This window comes from Dipodomys spectabilis, unplaced genomic scaffold (assembly GCF_019054845.1).
Source record: "Dipodomys spectabilis isolate Male_0828 unplaced genomic scaffold, ASM1905484v1 ptg000468l, whole genome shotgun sequence".
In the NCBI taxonomy this organism is placed as follows: Eukaryota; Metazoa; Chordata; class Mammalia; order Rodentia; family Heteromyidae; genus Dipodomys; species Dipodomys spectabilis.
In genome coordinates this window covers 1,053,679-1,073,372 of record NW_024871145.1, presented here as the reverse complement: position 1 = coordinate 1,073,372, position 19,694 = coordinate 1,053,679, and the positions used below count along the sequence as shown (strand labels likewise).

The following is a 19,694-nucleotide window of genomic DNA, read 5'->3' as shown; positions in this document are numbered from 1 at the left end:
TCCTGCCCAGGCTAGCTTTTTTTTCTTTTTTGGGGGGGGGGAGGGGGTCTGGTCGTGGGGCCTGAACTCTGGGCCTGGGCGCTGTCCCTCAGCTCTTCAGCTCAAGGCGAGGGCTCTGCCACTTGAGCTACAGCGCCACTTCCGGTTTTCTGGTGGTTTATTGGAGATAGGAGTCTCAAGGTCCCTCCTGCCCGGGCTGGCTTTGAACCACGATCCTCAGATCTCAGCCTCCTGAGTAGCTAGGATTACAGACGTGAGCCACCAGCGCCCAGCTCCGCCTTTTTTTTTAATTTAATATCATTGTCAAAGTACTGAGGGGTTATAGTTATATACATAAGGTAATGAGTACATTTCTTGTTGAACATTGTTACCCCCCTCCCTTGTTTTTCTCCCACTTTTCCTCTCCCCCAATTCCCCTCCCCCCACCAAGTTGTAAAGTTCACTTCCAATGTATTGTCTTGAGTATTGCTGTTGCATTGGTTTGCCCTTTGTTCTATCTCACCATTTTGTTGTTCCCCTTCCCTTCCCCAGTTCAGATAAACAATAGCTATGTACATATGGCCATATAAGATGATGCTAAATGAAATGAACTGCAAGATATGGAAACAAGAGGTTTTTCTTTGTTGTTGTTCTTAATGTTCTGTGTGGTTATTTCTTTTTTCTTTCATTTTTTTTTTCCCCTTTGGTTTATCCCCTATTGTCACTGTATTTGATTTTGGTATCCTGTTTCTTGTATATACGTTTACCCAGGCTAGCTCTTCATCTCAGTCCTCAAATTTCAGCCTCCTGAGTAGCTAGGATTATAGCCATGAGTTACCAGTATGAGGCTAGTTTCTGTTTCTTGGTGATGAATTGTAATTTTAAGCAATATACAGGATATCTTAATCTAAGAGATCCATTAGTGGATAGAAAGTTTATACCACTCTCCCCAAAGAAGTCCCACATCTTTCTACCCTTTACTTATAGATTGACATGTACAAGTTCTAGATAAAATGGAAATAAGTGGAGTTTAGCAGTGTAATAAAAATAGTTAAACCAAAAAAAAATAGTTAAGCCCAGACAATAATAGTTATATACTAAGAAATCTATAAATACACTTACAGACTTTTATTTGAAGTCTTCCTAATAAATTCATGACTAAGAAAAGGATAGAATTATTAGACTTTTATATATTAATACATTTAATGTTCACTATAATATTACTACTATTATCTATTTACTAGTATTACTACAAGTATGATCCTTATTTTGTATATAAATAAACCGGTAGAGGTATATTAAATAACTTACAAGACAAAATAATTTGAGGTGAAAAATATTAGCAAGCTAGAGAGGTCACTTTTTCATTATTTGAAGAATCTAGAACTGGTCAAATTTAAGGCAAAGATACAAAGAAAACAATATTTCCCCACATAACAGCAACGAAGAACTATAAAGTATAATAGAAAAAGTTCTCAGTTACTATAGCCTGAAAATTAGTAAGGGAATCTGAAATGGTAACATTTTATTTAATTGAATGAAAAATGAGGAACAAACGATACTTATTAGTTGGAAGGCCAAATATTAAAAATTAATTAAAATCAATCCTAATTAAGGCTTTTATTCATGAATTTTAGTATACAGTTATTGAAAAATTAAAATGGAAGTTTTTATATATAGGAAGAGACAAGAATAAAGTAGCAAACTTTGTTATTAAAACATGAAACTATTGGACATCAATAATGTGACATTGTTTAAAAGCCAAGCTGGCTGGGCACCAGTGGCTCATGTCTATAATCCTAGCTACTCAGTAGGGTGAGATCTGAGGATTAACCACTAAAATGCCAAAAGTGGGGCTGTAACTAAAGTAGTAGCCTTGAGCAAAAAAGCTCAGGGACCACACCACAGGCCCTAAGTTTAAGCCCCAGAACTGATACTTATATGTGTGCAGCCCCCACAAGTCAAGATCAAATACCTAAATATTACATGTTTTTATTAATATATAGAAAGTCTAGGCCTAAAATGATGAGGAGAAGGAGCAGGAGGATAATGAGACATGAGTGTAAAAGGGGATTGGTTGGAGGGAACAGCACAAAGGAGAGGATACTGGGGGTGAATAGGATCAAAGTACATTATGTAGATCGATCGATCGTTTATGTAGATCGATCAATCGATCGATCGATCGATAGATAGATAGATAGATAGAATAATGAAACTCACTAAACAGTATTTGAAAAATACACAGAGGTTGGAAGGTGGCTGAGGGAGTATCATAGAAGGGGCAAAGTTGTTCAATATACACTGCACTGCATCTATGGAGAGATCACAATGAAACCCCCTTCTACAATTAACAGGTGCTAATAAAAAAGAATTAACTGGGGCTGGGAAGGTGGCTCAGTGGTAGAGCGCTTGCCTTGCATGCCTGAGGCCCTGGGTTCGATTCCTCAGCACCACATAAGCAAAAAGAAAAAAGCCGGAAGTGGCGCTGTGGCTCAAGTGGTAGAGCGCTAGCCTTGAGCTGAAGAGCTGAGGGACAGCGCTCAGGACCAGAGTTCAGGCCCCAAGACCAGACCCAAAAAAAAAAAAAAAAAAGAATTAACTGTATGATGAGTCTTTCTCTTTTTTATCCCAATTAAAACTTATCATCCAACAAAGAAGTAAAAAATAAAATGTGATATTAGAAGAGGATCAAGAAATAAGAGTTTATGGAAAGAATTCTATATTACATTGGTGAGATTTAAATGGGAAAATTTTACAGTGTAGCATAATATACATATATTTTGTGCTATAAAGTCCTTAATAGAATATCCTATATTTTATGACTAAAGATGTGTGTGTGTGTGTGTGTGTGTATGTGTGTGTGTGTGTGTGTGTATAGTATGTGTGTGTGTGTGTGTGTGTGTGTTTATTGAAAAACACCAAAAAGGCCTACCTTACATCAGTGGTAATTTACTCTGGGTGAGGGTTTAAGGGAATGTTAATTTATGGAGTAGGTTGTCAGAGAGTTTGGTAACATTTCCTATACTTTGAAGGTTTTTGTAAAGACTTCTTATTAGCTTATATTTGTTGTATGAGAGTGGTTTCATTGTGACATTTCTCTTTTTTTTTTGCCAGTCATGGGGCCTGAACTCTGGGCCTGGGCGCTGTCCCTCAGCTCTTCAGCTCAAGGCTAGCACTCTACCACTTGAGCCATAGTGCCATTTCTGGCTTTTTCTGCTTATGTGGTGCTAAGGAATCGAACCCAGGGCCTCATGCATGCAAGGCAAGCACTTTCCCACTGAGCCACCTTCCTAGCCCATCAGTGTGATATTTCTACACATGCATATAATATACCACATCAAACACATCCCTTCCATCATTCTTCCTCTTCAAACAATTTCATCAGGTTTGTTTTGTTTTCCTGCAAGCTTGTAAAGTACTTCAACACCCACATTCATCTTGTTTCTTGGCCTACCCTCCTCCCACCTGTACCTGTCCTAAAACAGCCTGTTTTACTTTCCTATCATTCATTTTTTTCATAGTTTAGTGTATATTGTACAGGGGGTTTCATCATGATATTTTACATGCATATATTATTATAGTTTAGTCAGATTGACCTTAGAAATTCTTTTTTAAAAAACAATAATGTATTTATATCTATTTTATGTAATTCAAATCAGTTTTAGAACAAGGACAAGGGACAGTCTGGTAGATCACATCGTCCTTCCCATGGAATCAGATATTATTGAGTACTTGCAATGTGCTATGCATTGTTCTAAGCAATTTGCATATGGTAGTGTATTTAGTTTTCATACCAACTATATGCAGTAGGTAGCTTCTATCCCCAAACTTTTGCTAAGAAGTAAAGCAAAGAGATGTTAAGTAACTTTCATAGTGCACATAAGAATCAAAGAGGAGGAGCAGAACTTGAATTCAGGCAGTCTGTTTATTTTTTTATTGAAATTAGGTGATTACATAATTTCACATATTTCACAGTATTGTGGAGTAATGATACTTAGTTAAAGTCATACCTAGCATGCATGAGGACCTGGGTTCAATTCCTTGGTACTACATAAATACAAAAAATAAAATAAAGTCTGTTATCTAAGCCGTGACACCACCTGTATATATTAAACAAATTTAGAACATTATAGCACTAAATGTTAGTATCCTTAAATAAAACAATTATTATTAGTAATATGAAATATGAAAGCAACACAATGTAAAGTGGCAAAAAAGCAAATAGAAAACTGAAAAGAAATGAAAATGGCTGATCCTGATGTGTCTCCATTCATAAACACCACAATAGCTGAAAATTGTGAAGCTTGTACTATACTCAATGTAACCTAATTAAATGGCATTATAAGTAAATGATCAACAGGCAATGTAATTTCTTCATTAGCAACTGACAAGCTGATTATCCAATTCAACTTACTAAATGTAGGATATTAAAATATGTCTTTAAAAAACAATGAGCCATGAATTTTCCATTACAAATCAAAACATTCTGTGGGCATAGTTACTAAAACAATGTGATCTTGATGTGGTAGTATATGAACAAATCAAAGAATATTTTATGTAAGCAGACCTTTATGTACAGAAATATACAAATTCAGTGATAGTCATTGTACCACTATTTGTAATTACAAAGTGAAATGTTGATAAACATTTATCAGGAAGGGACTGGTTGCTAGGCACTGGTGGCTCACGCCTATAATCCTAGCTATTCAGGAGGCTGAGATCTTCTGAAGCTCATGGTTCAAAGCCAGACCAGGCAAGAAAGTCCTGAGACTCTTATCTCCAATAAACTCCTCACAAAAAGCTGAGTGTGACACTGTAGGTCATGTGGTAGAGCACTAGCTTTGAGCCAGTGAAGCTCAGGGACTGTGCCAAGGCCCACTGTTCAAGGCCTAGACCAGCAAAAAAAAAAAAAAAAAGTAACTGGTTAAATTACAGATAAATGCATAGGATCTCTATGTTATAATTACGTGTTATAATTATAGCATGTTAGTTGCAAAAGACAAATAATGAATAATTCACTATTAAGATCTTATTTGTGTAAGTTATTACTAATTGTACTCTCACCCATTCCAGCACATGTATGCACACATGTGCATGCTTTGCGCGCGCGCACGTGCACACACACACGCACACACACACACACAAACATACACACATCCTGTAACCATGGTATAGTTGAGATTACTGGCCCAGAGTGGATTGCCTGGGTTCAAATAAACTTTTTTAGGTTTTCAGAAGCATTATCTTTCTTGTACAATAAATATAGTAATGGGACCTATGTCATTGTGATATTAATTTTCAGTGAAGAAACATGTCTGAAAAGAAGTAATGAAGACAATATGAAAATATTAGTAATGGAGAAGAGAAGGAAGAAGTAAGTCAAGAAAATTATCTTCGCTTTCTCCTTTCCCTTCCCCTACTTTACTTTCTTATTTCTTGTCCCTCTTCTCCCCTTTATCTTAATCTAATCATATATACTTTATCAGTATTTTCATAGAAAAATGTCAGGGGCAAAAAGAAAAAGATTCCCACCCTACCTGGCGTTTGAGGATTCTATGACCCTTACACGTTGATTGATACATGGATAATGTCTGAGTCTTGGGCATGTGAAAACTTTATTCTCTGGCTGGTTTCTTGGAAATGTCTCTAATGACAATTATTTCCTTCTTGATTGTGTACCTGTGTACCTGTTTATTTTTGTTGAGACTTACACAGAAATTATACTATCCAGGTAAAAATTTTAAGGAATTGAGAAGGGATGGGGAATCAGTGAGCACTCAAATGCAAGTCTTTTGCTGCTTATCTTAGGCCCTCAGGGATGGAGAATCCATTTGTATATTTGTAATGTCATTTGAAGACCATACAAAAATAGCAATATGCTGGGTGCTGGTGGCTCATGCTCAGGAGGCTGAGATCTGAGGATCATGCTTGAAAGCCAGCCCGAGCAGGAAAGTCCCCATGAGACTCCCAATAACCACTAGAAAAACCAGAAGTGGTATTGTGGTTCAAAGTGGTAGAGCACTAGCTTTGAGCAAAAGAGCTCAAGGAGAGCACCCACGCCCTGAGTTCAAGCTCCATGATCAACGAAAAAATAATACAGTTAGCCAGCCACAGGTAGCTGATGAGAATATGAGACACTTGTGTCTGTTCTATTGTATACTGAATAATTTTTCAGTCTTTATATAGCCTGTGAACTAGTTGTTCCCCATCCCTTCTCTAGGTATGGCTTTTAGTCACTGAAAGCCACTGTTGAATTAACATTAACTTTTTTTTTTATTTTGCAAGTACTGGGACTTGAACTCAAGGCCTGGGCACTGACCCTGAGCTTCTTTTGTTTAAGCCTAGCACTCTATCACTTGAGCCTACTGCCACTTCTGGCTTTTTCTGTTTATGTGGTACTGAGGAATCAAACTCAGGGCTTCATGCACAGCAGGCAAGCACTCTACCACTGAGCCACATTCCCAGCCCTTAAGATTAAATTTTGAAATCTCTTTCTTACTTATATACACTGATTCCCCATCCCTTCTCAATTCCTTAAAATTTTTACCTGGATAGTATAATTTCTGTGTAAGTCTCAACAAAAATAAACAGGTACACAGGTTGGGAGAACAAATTGTTTACTGAAACTGACTTTCAGTTCTGAAGCATTTAGATAGAATTATGGTGCTTTGGAAGAAGAAAAATAAATTACCTCTTTTAAATGAGCTCACATTAGTTGTACAAATGGACTTCATTATGACATTTCCAAACATGTATATAATGTACTTTGATTACATTCACCTAGACTGTTAATTTCTTTTTCCTCAAAATTAGCTCTAAGCTAAACAGAAGAGAGTAACTAAGTATTCCAATGCTCAAGCGTAGTCTCTCTCATTCACATCTATTTCCTGTGTCTCTAGGGGGAGAGGGATGTGTAGAACCTGGACATTATTTCTTCTTTCCTCTTGTTCTATTGGTGTTGAGGGCTTGAGTTAGGGCACAAGGTTTGGACCGACAGCCACAGTATAATTGACAGTTTGGCTATTGGATCCCTTTAGAGTGGGTACTCTGGACAGTTCACCCTCCCAACCATGTCCCTAAACATATATTTGTGATATTAGTGTCACCAAAGTGTATCCTTCAAACTCTTTTCACTATCTAGAGTACTTACAGGTATAATATGGGTGAACACACTCCTGCCCAGGTAAGGAAATGCCTGTTTTCCATAATTCACTACCTCCCCAAACCTCTGTCACTGATGATCAAAGTATGGATCACATCCTGCAACATCAGCACCACTTGTGGATTTGGTAGAAAGGCATATTTACTGAACCTCCCCACCCCTAACTCCAGCTTTCTTTATAAGAAACTATGGATTGCTCAACAATCTATTATGCTTTTTTTCTTTTTATTATTATTCTTATTTTTATGGTCGTGGGAACTGAACTCTGGGTCTGGGCGCTGTACCTCAGCTCTTCAGCTCAAGGCTAGCACCCTACCACTTGAGCCACAGCGCCACTTCTGGCTTTCTTCTGCTTATATGGTGCTGAGGAATCAAACCCAGGGCCTCTTGTATATGAGGCAAGCACTCGACCACTGAGCCAACTTCCCAACCCCTTTTATTATTATCTTTAAGTAGTTGTAAAGAGGAGTTGCCATTTAACAAAGCAGTTTATGAACACAATATGTATTGATCAGTGTTACTCCTTTCAACATTCTCACCCATCCCTCCCCTGCCCTCGCTTTCCCTCAAGCTTCTTAAATTTGTAAGATAAACATTGGATTATTGACTGCATTCTCTCTACTCATTTTCATTTATTGCTTTTAAGTCTTACATATAGTTCTGACTCATGTTAAAGTTCATAACCATAGTCTTAGAGAGATTGGGATACTCTAATTATAGTTGTTAGAGGTTGGTGAGGAAACAGTAGGATCTGAAAAGGAAGTACAGAATAGAATGAATCCTAAGTATAAGGCTAGTTGGTGCTTAGATAAGTATCAAGGAATAGTGTCCTCTTCCTCAAGAAACGATACAGGCAAGAAGACATAAAGACTGTTAAGCTATCTGGTGACAGGTACTATTATTGTGTTTTCCCATATCTCCTCGGGTCAATAGTCTTGAGTAGTGTAGAATTTAGAAGCATACTTGCTAGGCCACACCAAACTAGGTAAGAAAAGATGTGGTACAGTAGAACAGGATGTATAGAGGAAGCCTTGAGGGGTCAGGCCTCAGAAACTTAACAGGAACAGAAGCAACACTTCTAGCGCACAACTCCCAGCTCTACGTAAGGACACGCAAGATCTTCCATGACAAGAAAACATTGACGTTTAGGTATCTCACAAATATAGTTTAATATCTATTGACCATGAAATATTTGTAATACCAATTACATAAAATAGACAAAAACAGAAAATTGGTACAGGTGTATAGTGACAACTGCTTGAAAGAGAAAAACAAGACACATGCTGTGAAAATATGATTGTTACCTATACATCGTTACTGCACTGTTTATTGCATTTATAGTGCCTACATTATGAGAAAGACAACTGCATTCGGACAGTTGTGTGGAAACAACCCTATTGACTCTTGAAAACTTTCATCTTTATCCCATAAGTCACCATGGGCCTTTCCATTGCCAATATATGATCTCCTAGTGTTCTTAGGACTGTGCTGGGCTTTCTAAGGTGTTCAAAGGCTGTTATTTTCTTACCTGCTTTGACTGGAACATGTGACATACAACCTTTGCACAGGCTGTGCATCCCTGGTGATTTGGCTGGTACCTTGGTCAAGAGGAAAGAACATCACTACTGTTGTAAGACAGAGTCTGCCAGGAAAAATTGTCCTCAGGAGCAGAAGGGAGGTCGGTTATCAAGGCCAGAGGCAACTCACAGGCACCCAGAGTATCACTGCCAGAGATAAGAAAGCTCGATCACCTCCACACGTGCTGGCACTGTTCCTGGAAGCACATGGAATATGGTTCTGGCTTTATTTGCATTGTAGCATTCTGTCTGTCCCTGAACCAGGAAACTGGGTTTTTCTCTGTCTGAGGATGCCATAAGAGTTTCTCTAACAAGACTCATCCCTGCCTCCTAGAGAGATAGTTCTGGGGTCACAGGTTTTGCTTCTCTGTAATGAAGCCCATAGCTACCGTGTGAACCCCCAGCAGAGGATATTTTTCAGTTGCAGTGCCTCAAGAGGAAGTAGATGTCAAATGGATCGGCAAAACTTCCTCCAGCTGATGAGGGAGAGGTTTGTTTTCTCTTAAGATAATCCCCTCACTTGACCTCTGTGCACCCCCTGCAACCGGGCCCCTGTACAACCAGAGGCCTGTGTGGACCTCAATCTTGAAAAAGATGGAGCAGAACCCTGGCAGACCTGGGGACAGCGTCTTCCTGGTATGCCTTTCCAGGTACCAGCAACATGTAGTCAACATCAAGCCTGAGAAAGGGACTGCCCTTAAACCCCACTGATGATCCAAGAAGAACCAGTGCTCCCCAAGCCCTTCATTCCACACAACTGCAGGCTCTCAGGAGCGGGGTTGATGATCACACACACAGCACAACAGACTTGGAACTCAGAGACTTGTGGGAGACATTTGAGGCAAGATTTTAAGGGCACAGTAGGGCAATGCCTCTCCCTCCTTTTCCCTCCCTCCCTCTCTTTCTTTTGCTGAGACCTGGTTTAAAATAAGGATCTACCACTCTAGCTCAGCTTGTTTGCTTGATTGGCAGTCTACAACTACTTGAGCCATGCCTTCAGCCTGATATTTTTGCTAGTTATCTTGGAGATGTAGTCTCCTGAACTTTTCTGCGTGGGCTGGCTTCTAACTGTAATCCATCAGATTTCAGCCTTCTGAGTAGCTAGGGTTACAGGCATAAGCCACCAATGTCTGGTGCAACCTGTATTTTTTTATATGCACTTGACCAAACAAGTTTGTATGCGTCTGTGTAGCTTTGGCTGCTGTGGTGGTAGGCAGTTCCATGGGTCTGGGTCTTCCAAACAAATATGCAAGAAATAGATGTAGTTTTGCCTGCTTTCTCTCCCCCTCTCCATTCTCTTCCCTGGTCTACCTCCTCCTCCTCCTCTTCCTCTCTTATTGTTCTTCCTCTCTCTCTATATATATATCCATTTTCTCCTCTCTTTCAAGTCTCTCCCTTACTCCTTCCCTCTCCTGTTTCTGTTTCCTTTGCTCTTTCCATTCTCTCAGCAGACAGAGCTTCTTCCAGTCACCCCTTAGAATATGCCACTCCATCCTCCACACTTCCCTGCTGCAGATACCCACATTCAGCTAGGCCTTGCAGAGGCCTCTGGAGTCACACCCCCACTTTGTCTGTGACCAGCATTGCCCTGGTCACCTGACTCACCTCCCAAGATTCCCCTACTGCCAAACAGTCTTCATACGTGTGCCAGTGGAAACCTCACAAGTCCTTCCAGTCCTTTGCACACATCAGCTCAGTCCACTACATGGTCTCTCTATTTTTTTTTTTTTTTACCACCTTTGGTTCTTAAATGTGTCTCCATCTCCTGGAACTACAGTCCCCATCTTCCTGGTCTTGTATAGAATCTTACTGGACAGAGCCATGCAGCCTTTTCCCATTGGCCAGAGGGAGGGGCACCAAGTCCCCTGAGGAAAGGGCATGGGGTGCAGACCCATGATACAGAGGGATGAGCATGATCCCCAAGGTGGGTTTCATGAGAAATAACCCACTGTCTGGTGGTGTACATGCCATGCCTTGGCTCTGGAGTATGCCTTTTGCCCTGATGAGCTGCTCCAGCATCTGCACATTAGCATCACAATTGCTCAGTTCTCTAGCAAGACACCCTGTGGGAAACCCTGTGAATCACATTTGCATCTCCTGCTGAAGGAAGAAGTTATTCCCCAACAAACTCATGGAATAGATGGGAGGCATTGCTCCCTCTGTGCCTTTTCTTGCTCCCTCCTTCGCCCATGAATGTCACCAACTCCCTTCCATGATGAGAGTCACTGAGCAGTTTTGCCACCTGCCTTACAATCACTCTGTCACCTCTGTAAAGTCAGGTGCTTTACCTCATCTCAATGTCCCTGTCCTCATTTCTGACCCATGCACCATTTCCCCATTCTATGTTAAGAGCAGGGAGAACTGTGCCAGGGTCTTTGAGGGTGTGGGCAGGCTGCTGGTCTCCCTGGGCTTCATGTCTTTGTCTGTCAAATGAGTTGTTTAGTGGCACTGGTATCAACTGCAGGCAATTTCAACCACAGAGAGGGCTCTGGCATGGTCAGCAGGAGCCCTGGATTCCACCCGCCTCTGCTACTTGTCCAGCGCATAATGCCATTATGCCTTCTCACCCCTGGGCCTCAGTTTCCCAGTGAGTCAGTGACAATTGAGAAGTCTGAGAGTCCTCACACAAGGCCTTTGATCCCCCTAAATGCCCATGTTTTTCTCCAAGCTGTGCCCTGAGATCTTGAGCCAGTAGAGTCTCTTCCTACCGTCGGGATTACGTCTAGTCATGTCTCGAGTGGACACCCTTTCCTTGGTGTTGGATGTTTGCTTGTTTTGGATGAGCCCTGTGCCCTGGCCATGGGGCCCTTCTTGATGGGCTTTTAATCAGCAAAGGCTATTAATTAGTGTAATTAGAGTATTCTCCTCTTCGTGCTGGCCCTGTCTATCTGCTGTCCCCTCCTACCTCAGGTTCCTTTCCTTTAACTTCCTGAGCACAGTGCCTGGCTGCATCACCATAGCAACCAGTAGCAAGGGCCAATTAAGCCAGGACTGAGTTCATTAGACACCTAAGCTGATTATAGAGTTCAAAATATTGGGGGAGAGAGGGAAAACAAGGCAGGTCCTGGCTGCAGTGGACAGCAGAGCGGATGAGTGCTGTACTCTGGGCCCGGCCAGCACTCCGTGGGAGCCATGGGCCTGGCTGGCAACACCATGGCATGTGCCCCCCTGCCACCTACCAGGAGAGAAGCAGACCCCTGAGTCTCCTCAGGGAAGTATTTCTGGAAACCGCCATGTGGATGTGCCCTCCAACAAGAATTTGGGTGTGAGATTTAAAATAACATTCCAGGTATCAGGCAGAGCTAATTACTGATGTGTGCACCCAGAGTCTCAGGCTGCTGGCCCCTTTCTTCATCTTCTGCCTGACTCTCGGGAACTTTTTCCTCTGAAAGAAAGGCTTTTTTCCTCTTTGTTTGAGGCCCCTTTGTCCCAGTCAAGCCTCCCGTTGCCCTGGTCTGTGTTTATGGACTTTTAATCAGAAGAATGTGTCAATTAGTGCAATTAGAATATTCAAATTACAAGTGTCCCGTCTGCAACATGGCTAACCCCCATGTTTCCTGCCGCCTTTTGATTCTGTGTTGTCATGAAAGCTCTTGCAGGATTGCCATAGCAACCAATCACCAGGCAGATTGGGCCACGGTGGGTCTGGACACTGACACTCCAAGCTGATTATGGCTCTGGAGTTTGGATGGCGGAACAAGACTCCTGGAAGGAAGACAAAGGAGCACTTAGCTGGACAGAGGGGGCAGCTGAGCTCCTCAGGCCCTTAGCCAGACCTCTGTCTTGACATCAGCTCTGCTCCCCTCCAGCCCCCTTTGGCTTGAGGACAGGTGAAAGAGTGGCCGAAGGTCATGTGAGTTTGTCCATGGCTCCAGCAGCACAGCTTGCCCCTGCTCTTCCCATTGAGTGTCCCTAGTTCCTGCTAATACGCTGCGGGTTCCATAGTCGGCGCTCTTAGTGCTGGCTGCCCGGAATTCCTCACAAGACAGCACAGCTGGAGAGAGGACAGTGGTGCCACCGTAGGGCATGGGCCCGTGAAGGCTTCCTGATGCCCTTGATTCTTCTGGCTGATGACTCTAGAACAGCCTCTGCTGATGGGCTTCCGGCTGCTGTTTCCGGTGTAAGCAGCCTGCTTCTGTGGAGCACGGAGTGAGCACTGGCAGGTGGGGCGCTGGGGGTGTCCTTCCCCAAGGGAATCAAGTGCCTCAGGTTCTTCTCATCTGCAGGAGCTCACACCTCTCTCTCTCAAGAATCCCATCCATATTCGGGGCTCCTACTTCTTGACCCTGAGTGCAGAGCTCCTGGCCTGTGGCAGCATTGCCATAGCAACTGGAAGCCAGACCCTAGGGGAGTATGGCTGTCCTTGGACCCCCAGGCTTACTGCAGTGTGTGGTGCAGAGGAGCTGGCTTTGGGGGGAGGACCTGTGATAGAGCCCTGAGCTTGGAGAAGGCTTCCAAAGACCCTCAGCTCTCACCCTGCCCAGCCTCGCTGTTCATTCCTGCACCTCTCAGGGAGCACAAGCAAGTAGAACACCAACCAGTTGGTCCCTGTGTGGCCAGCGCCTGTGTTTGGAGCAGAATATGGGTTCTTAGCTCCAAGCTAGGAAAGCGACACCAGGAACCCCAAACTCTCCCATCCCAAAGTGACTTCAGCCACAGTAGCAGTCTTGCTGTCTCTAGAACCCAATAACCAGAGGAGGAGGAAACAAGTGCAGACATGGCCACATATTTCTTTTCTTTCTCCCTCTCTCTCTTTTTTTGTGATAGTTGTTGGGCTTGAACTCAGGATCTGGGTACTGTCCCAAAGCGTTTTTGCTCAAGGGTAGTGCTCTACCACTTCAGCCACAGTTCCACATCCAACCTTTTTTTTTTTTTTGGTGGTTAATTGAAGATAAGAGTTTCACAAACTTTTCCTGAAATCTCAGTGTCCTGAGTAGCTAGGATTTCATCTGTAAGCCACAGGTGCCTGGCTATCACAGCCACACTTCTGATAGTTGGGCTGTCCTGAAACCTACAAGCAGGCAGGGCTTCCTTCTTTTAGGTTTTATAATAGGCTGCTGTGGTGATGAATTGTGAAACTGGTTTGAACCTTCTGCCCCAGGGCTGCTCCAGAAATTCAAGGGCCACCTATGATGAGCTTCTACTACAGACACTTGTATGAGCTCTTGTCATGGATTCGAGCAGGTCTCACCCATTTTCCCACCTACAAGTATCTTAGAAACTTAATCCCTTAATTACATCGATTAAGGCTGATACTAGGCATCAGGTTTTGTGGACATACAGGAAGCCTATGTGTGTTACATAGTAGCACAAGCCCATATTCAGGTGATCCATAACAGCATTGTTTGATACTGTATGGTGTGTGTTCTCCTGTCGGACGTTATGGAGGGGCAAAGGATGTGGCCAACTCTAAAGGTGTGTATCTTAGTTTATAGATGTAAGGAAACTTGTCTTCATGACAAATGAAGCTGTGGTAGTTCTATTGTCCATCTCATAAAAGTAAAGGGATACTTGGGTTATACTTGGGATGGTAGGTACATGGAATTATATGTCTATCTCTGCATGTGTATCTATAAATTTGTCTTTTTTGTGTTATGTTTCTAATTTTAGGACTTATGTTACCTCCATATTCTGATTTGTAGAGTGCTTTGAAACTTTTAACCCTTATCCAATTCTAGTTTCCACCTATGACTCTCCTGTTCTTCAAGGAATTGGAAGTCAGTAAACATTCTGGGCTCTTCTCTTTCCTTTTCCTCTTCTCCTTCCTGTTTTTCTCCCGGTGCTTCTTTTCCTCTCAGGCAGTCCATCTTTCACCAGTGCTGTGCCTTGAATAGGCCTGGAGCTTTTTGTCAGTTTTTTGATTCAAGGCTGTGGCTCTGCGACTTGCCACACCTTAAGGCTCTTTGCTCAGTAATTGGAGCTAGAGCCTCTGGGATTTGTTTGCTGGGGCTAACTCTGAACCTTGATTCTTAGATCTTAGCCTCCTGAGTAGTTAGGATTAGAGGCTTGAGTCACTGTTGCCAAGCTTTTTTGAGCCCATTCTTGAGCAGTCTAGTATTATTAGCATTCCTTATGTTAGGGACAGCATAGTTTCTGAGTTTCTCTTTGGGAATTCTCATTGACAGTCAAAGTCTATTCCCTATGTTTTTTTTTTTTTTGGGGGGGGGGGTCCGGTTGTGGGGCCTGAACTCTGGGCCTGGGCGCTGTCCCTCAGCTCTTCAGCTCAAGGCTAGCGCTCTACCACTTGAGCCACAGCGCCACTATTCCCTATGTTTTATTGCACTTAACTACCCTGCTTCAGTCTTTCTGCAGATAACTGTACTGAAGCCTTTAATTCAGAGTTCAGTCCATTTCTAGTGCAAGAATACTTCTTTTGTGTTTTACTTGTCTCCATTTGATCATTGTTTTGTCCATTCTACTCTTGTGTTTTTACTAAATAATTATCACCTTAAATTCTTTCCATTCTCAGATTCATTTCTTTGTACCTTTTCAAATATTATTCACAGTATCTTTTGCAATATTATCTTATTGGTTAATATTATTTTGTGTATGTATGTCTTTTGATGTAATGTCTCCATTTCTATTATCTTTTTATCCAGTTTGATGTCAAAGACAGATATTGTGTGGTATTCCTCTGACATTTCTTTTTTCTTTTCTGTCTTGTTTTTTGACATATGGCCTTTTATGTAAAATGTGTACAAACTTTCCCACCTGCTTCTATCTGTGAGTAGGTGATCTGCCTGCCCTCTTGGCACTGTGAATGCGCTCTCCAGATTCCTGCCAAATTTGAGACCTGTATTTGTTTATACTATTTTTTTTTTCTTGGCTGTACTGAAACTTGGAAGTCAGCTTAATGCTTGCTAGGCAGGCACGTATATCTCTAAGCTATGTAGCCCTTTTTCTCACTTTTTTTTTTTTTTTTTTAAGATAGGGCAAAAATCTTGCTTCCTGCCCAGGTGCATACTTGGACCACTATCTGCCTAACTTTGTCTTCCTTTTGTAGCTCAAGTGACTGGTACATGCCACTGTGCCAGTTTTTTCTATTAAGATGGAGTCTCTTGCCAGGTACCAGTTGCTCACACCTGTAATTGTAGATATTCAGAAAGCTAAGATCTGAGGATCATCTTCAAAGGCCAACTACCCAGAAACTCTGTGAGACACATCTTCAATTAGCCAGCAAAAAGCTGAAAGTGGACCTGTGGCTCAAGTGGAAGAATGCTAGCCTTGAGCAAAATGCTTAGGGATAGCTCCTAGACCCCGGTTTTAAGCCCTGGAACTTGTGTGCACTCACACATGTGTGTGCACACACACACATACACAGAAAATATGGAATCTCTTGGAACATTCTGCTTGGTATAGCCTACAACCATGATCCTCCTGTTCTCAGCTTCATATAAAGTTAAGAGGGTAGGCATTGAGCTCTATACCCAGCTACAGGTTGAGAAGAGTTCTCAAACTTTGCTTCCTTAGTTGTCCTCTAACCATCATCCTCTTGATTTCAGCCTCCCAATTAGGTAGGATTAGAGGCTTGAGCTACTCAAATCCAGCACATTCCTTCATGACTAACTAACTTATTATCACTCCATCATTGTGGTTTCTTCCACATCACCAATTTACCCCTCTCTGCTTGTTACTTCCATTTTGAAAATCATCCCATCTTAAAAGAAGAAATAAACAGAAAATCCTACCTTCTGTGCATAACCTTTTTTCATTTCCTTTGTTGTGACACCATATTCACTAAACATTGGTTTTTTTAGTTCTATTTAATCCTAGTTTTTCTTGAACCTAGCCCCATCAAAATTTGTGTGCCTTTGAAGAATATTATTTTCAAGCCCTTCACCCAGTTTCAAATCAGGTCATTTGTTATTATTTGGAGGCGACATGCATAGATTCTTGTCATTAATTTTCTTCAGCTATAAGACAGGGAAATATTTTCTCATATTCCATGGGTTCCATTTTTACTCTAATCATTCTATCTCTTGATTTGCAAATGTTTACAGTTTTTGTTGTATATCTAGGAAGGATGCATATGCCAAGAACTGCAACATGAGGAAGGATTGGTTCAACACTTAAGTCATCTACAAGAATTGGGATTGAAGAGAAGTAGAAATGATTACCTAAACATTTTTTAAAATTGGAATGAAACAGGCTTCCAACCTCCTAACTTGAAATACAATATAGTCATTCCATAGGCAGCTCTGTTAGTCACTTTTTATCACCGACCCAATAGCTCAGATAAACAATTTAAGGGTGGAAAGCTTTCTTTTTCCTCCCAATTTCAGAGTCTGCGATCAGCTAGCTGTATTGCTAGATGCTTATATGAAGCAGGGCAGGGTATGGCAGAGCTGCTCATCTCATGGCAGCCAGGAACTGGAGAAATGGGGTGGGGGTGGGGATGCTACCAGCAAGATCTATTCTTCAGCAGTATACCAGCAGTTACCCTTTTCCTTCAAATAGACCACATCTCCTAAAAGACCATTCAGCAATGAATTCATGAATGGATTAAACCCTCAAGGAAGTTAGCATAATCCTTTATGATCCACTTATCTCTCAGTAGTGCTATCAACTGGCATCAACAAGCCTTCAACACATCAGTCTTTTGGGGGACATTTCATATTCAACCATAACAGCATCTTGTAGTATCACTCTCACATTCCTTCTGTAGACCAGGGCTTGACTTGCATTCTGAGAACATACATTACACACTGTTCCTTTGCAAAACTATGATAAGCATATTAGACAGGGAAGATTTTTTTTAATGACTGAATCAATCAGTCCATTTAATGTATTTTGAAGTATAATACTCTTTTTTCTTTATAAGCAAAGTTAGACATCAACTTCAAAAAATTCAGTGAATGGCAAACAAATTTCCTTGAAAGACAGTTTGATATGTGTGTGTGTGCACACACGTGTTCTAGGAGATAAAATGGCAAGACAGATTCCACCCATCTTCATGAGTTTCATCCAATTCTTTGTCTATTCAATGATGGAGAGGGAAAGCAATTTTCAGAAAGAAATATGTTATTAAGTAAGGCATTTACTATTTTCTGAGAGCACCAGGTGGAGAACATGTTTTCTAAGCTATACCTAAGAAATGGGATGTGGAATCAATCCAACCTTCCCTAAAAGGCTGCTTATTGGTTAATGAACTTAGAATACCAGAATAAAAATGACTCCCCTCCCCACCTCACAGAAAGAAGCAAGAGACCCATGAAGATGACCCAGATTTTTCTACAGATTGTCTGTTACAAAGTTATTATTACCATGTCTAGCTATTAAACAACGAAATAGAGGTTTGAAACAATAAAACAAAAACTAGTAATGATCACTTTTCTGACACTATGCAATTACTCAAAATTAAATAGTATTCAGAGGAGAAACGGGCCTATATCTATAGGCCTTGCCTCACATGAGTGAATGTGGGTACATTCAAGGATTTGTCATTATGGTAAAATGAATTTTAATATTCAGTCTTTTGCTTGATTTAAACATTGCCTTTAGTATGATGCCAATGCCAGCTGTGCAGAAAGGGCTCTGGACATATGCTCATAGCAGCACATACCTGTAGCACATCTTTGCTTCTGGAGAATTCAAGGAAACCAATATTGTTTCATCAAAAATATTCTTCTTGAACACATATATACACACACAGAACATGATTGTAACTATGAGAAGGCGATGAAGGGGAAGCAATGAGGATGAAAGGTAGTGATGGAGGGGTAAATAATATTGAAGTACATTGTATCTATGTATGATAGATGGCATAAGAAATCTAGCTGAAAGCTGTTGAATAACAGGAGCAATAAGAAGAGAGAGCAGTAAGTGAAGATACTCTGATTAAAATATGAGCCACATGTGATAGCTTACAGTAATCCTAGCTACTCAGGAGGCTGAGATCTGAGGACTGACAGGTGGAGCCAGCCCATGCAGAAAAGTCTGAGACTCTTACCTCTATTTAACCACCAAAAGGCCAGAAGTGGCTCTGTGGCTTAAGTGATAGAGCCTAGGTCCTAAGTTCAAGCTCCAGGATCAGTACGAGAGAGAGACAGAGACAGATATTGGGGGGGGGGGGGGGGAGGAGAGAGAGGGAGGGGGAGGAGAGAGAGGGAGGGGGAGAGAGAGAGAGGAGGATTAGTCTGCACGTGGTGGAAATTTTGTTGTTTAGCATAGCAGAAGGCATGCTTTGCCAATGATATAATCACTCACAACACAATTATCTGTGCATTGCTGAGATTGTTTTCTATCCACTTTAATTTAGTTCATATTTAATTTTGAGTTCAAATTTGACGCTGAACTTAGCTTCACCATTTGTAGCACTCAGATGATTTCAGTTTTGATGGAGTAGTCCAATTTATTTTTTTTAACCTGTCGTATCCAAGCAATCATTGTCAAATTGGATGCTATGAATCTTTCACCCTGTGTTTTTTTTTCTCTAAGAAATGTTATAGCTCTAGCTGCTATGTTTAGGTCTTTAATCAAATGGGCACATTTGTATGTAATAGAAGGGCCCAACTTCATTCTTTTGTATGTGGATATTTTTTCAAAACTGTAAAAAAGACTGGTCATTCACCATCCAATGGTCTTCACAGTATATGAAGATTTAATTTGTGGCTCAATATTTGATTCTACTGGTCTTTATCTCTGTCTTTATGTCAGACCCATGATGTTCAGATTACTGTAGCTTTGTAATAAAGTTTTTTGGGGATTTTTGTTTTATTTACTTTTGGCAGTATTTCAGTTTGAACTCATGGTGTCATGCTCTCTCTGTTGCTTGCTTGCTTAGCTGGTGCTATACCACATGAGCTACATGTCTTAGTTTTTGTTTTTGTTTTTTTTCTGTCTGTCATGGGGCTTGAACTCTGGGTCTGGGCACTGTCCTTCAGCTCAAGGCTAGCACCCTACCACTTGAGCCACAGCACCACTTCCAGTTTTCTGGTGGTTTGTTGGAGATAAGAGTCTCATGGACTTTCCCGCCC

At 41.4% G+C, this 19,694-nt stretch overlaps 1 long non-coding RNA gene across 3 annotated transcripts in view; it reads left to right on the top strand.

Annotated features, from left to right (window-relative positions):
• The window catches only part of LOC122098264, a 93,161-nt gene that overhangs the window by 48,528 nt on the left and 24,939 nt on the right, over positions 1 to 19,694 (top strand). For all 3 annotated transcript variants that reach the window (XR_006145704.1, XR_006145703.1, XR_006145705.1), the window contains exon 7: positions 5,282 to 5,353. This is a non-coding gene — a long non-coding RNA (uncharacterized LOC122098264). The remainder of the gene's footprint in view (positions 1 to 5,281; positions 5,354 to 19,694) is intronic.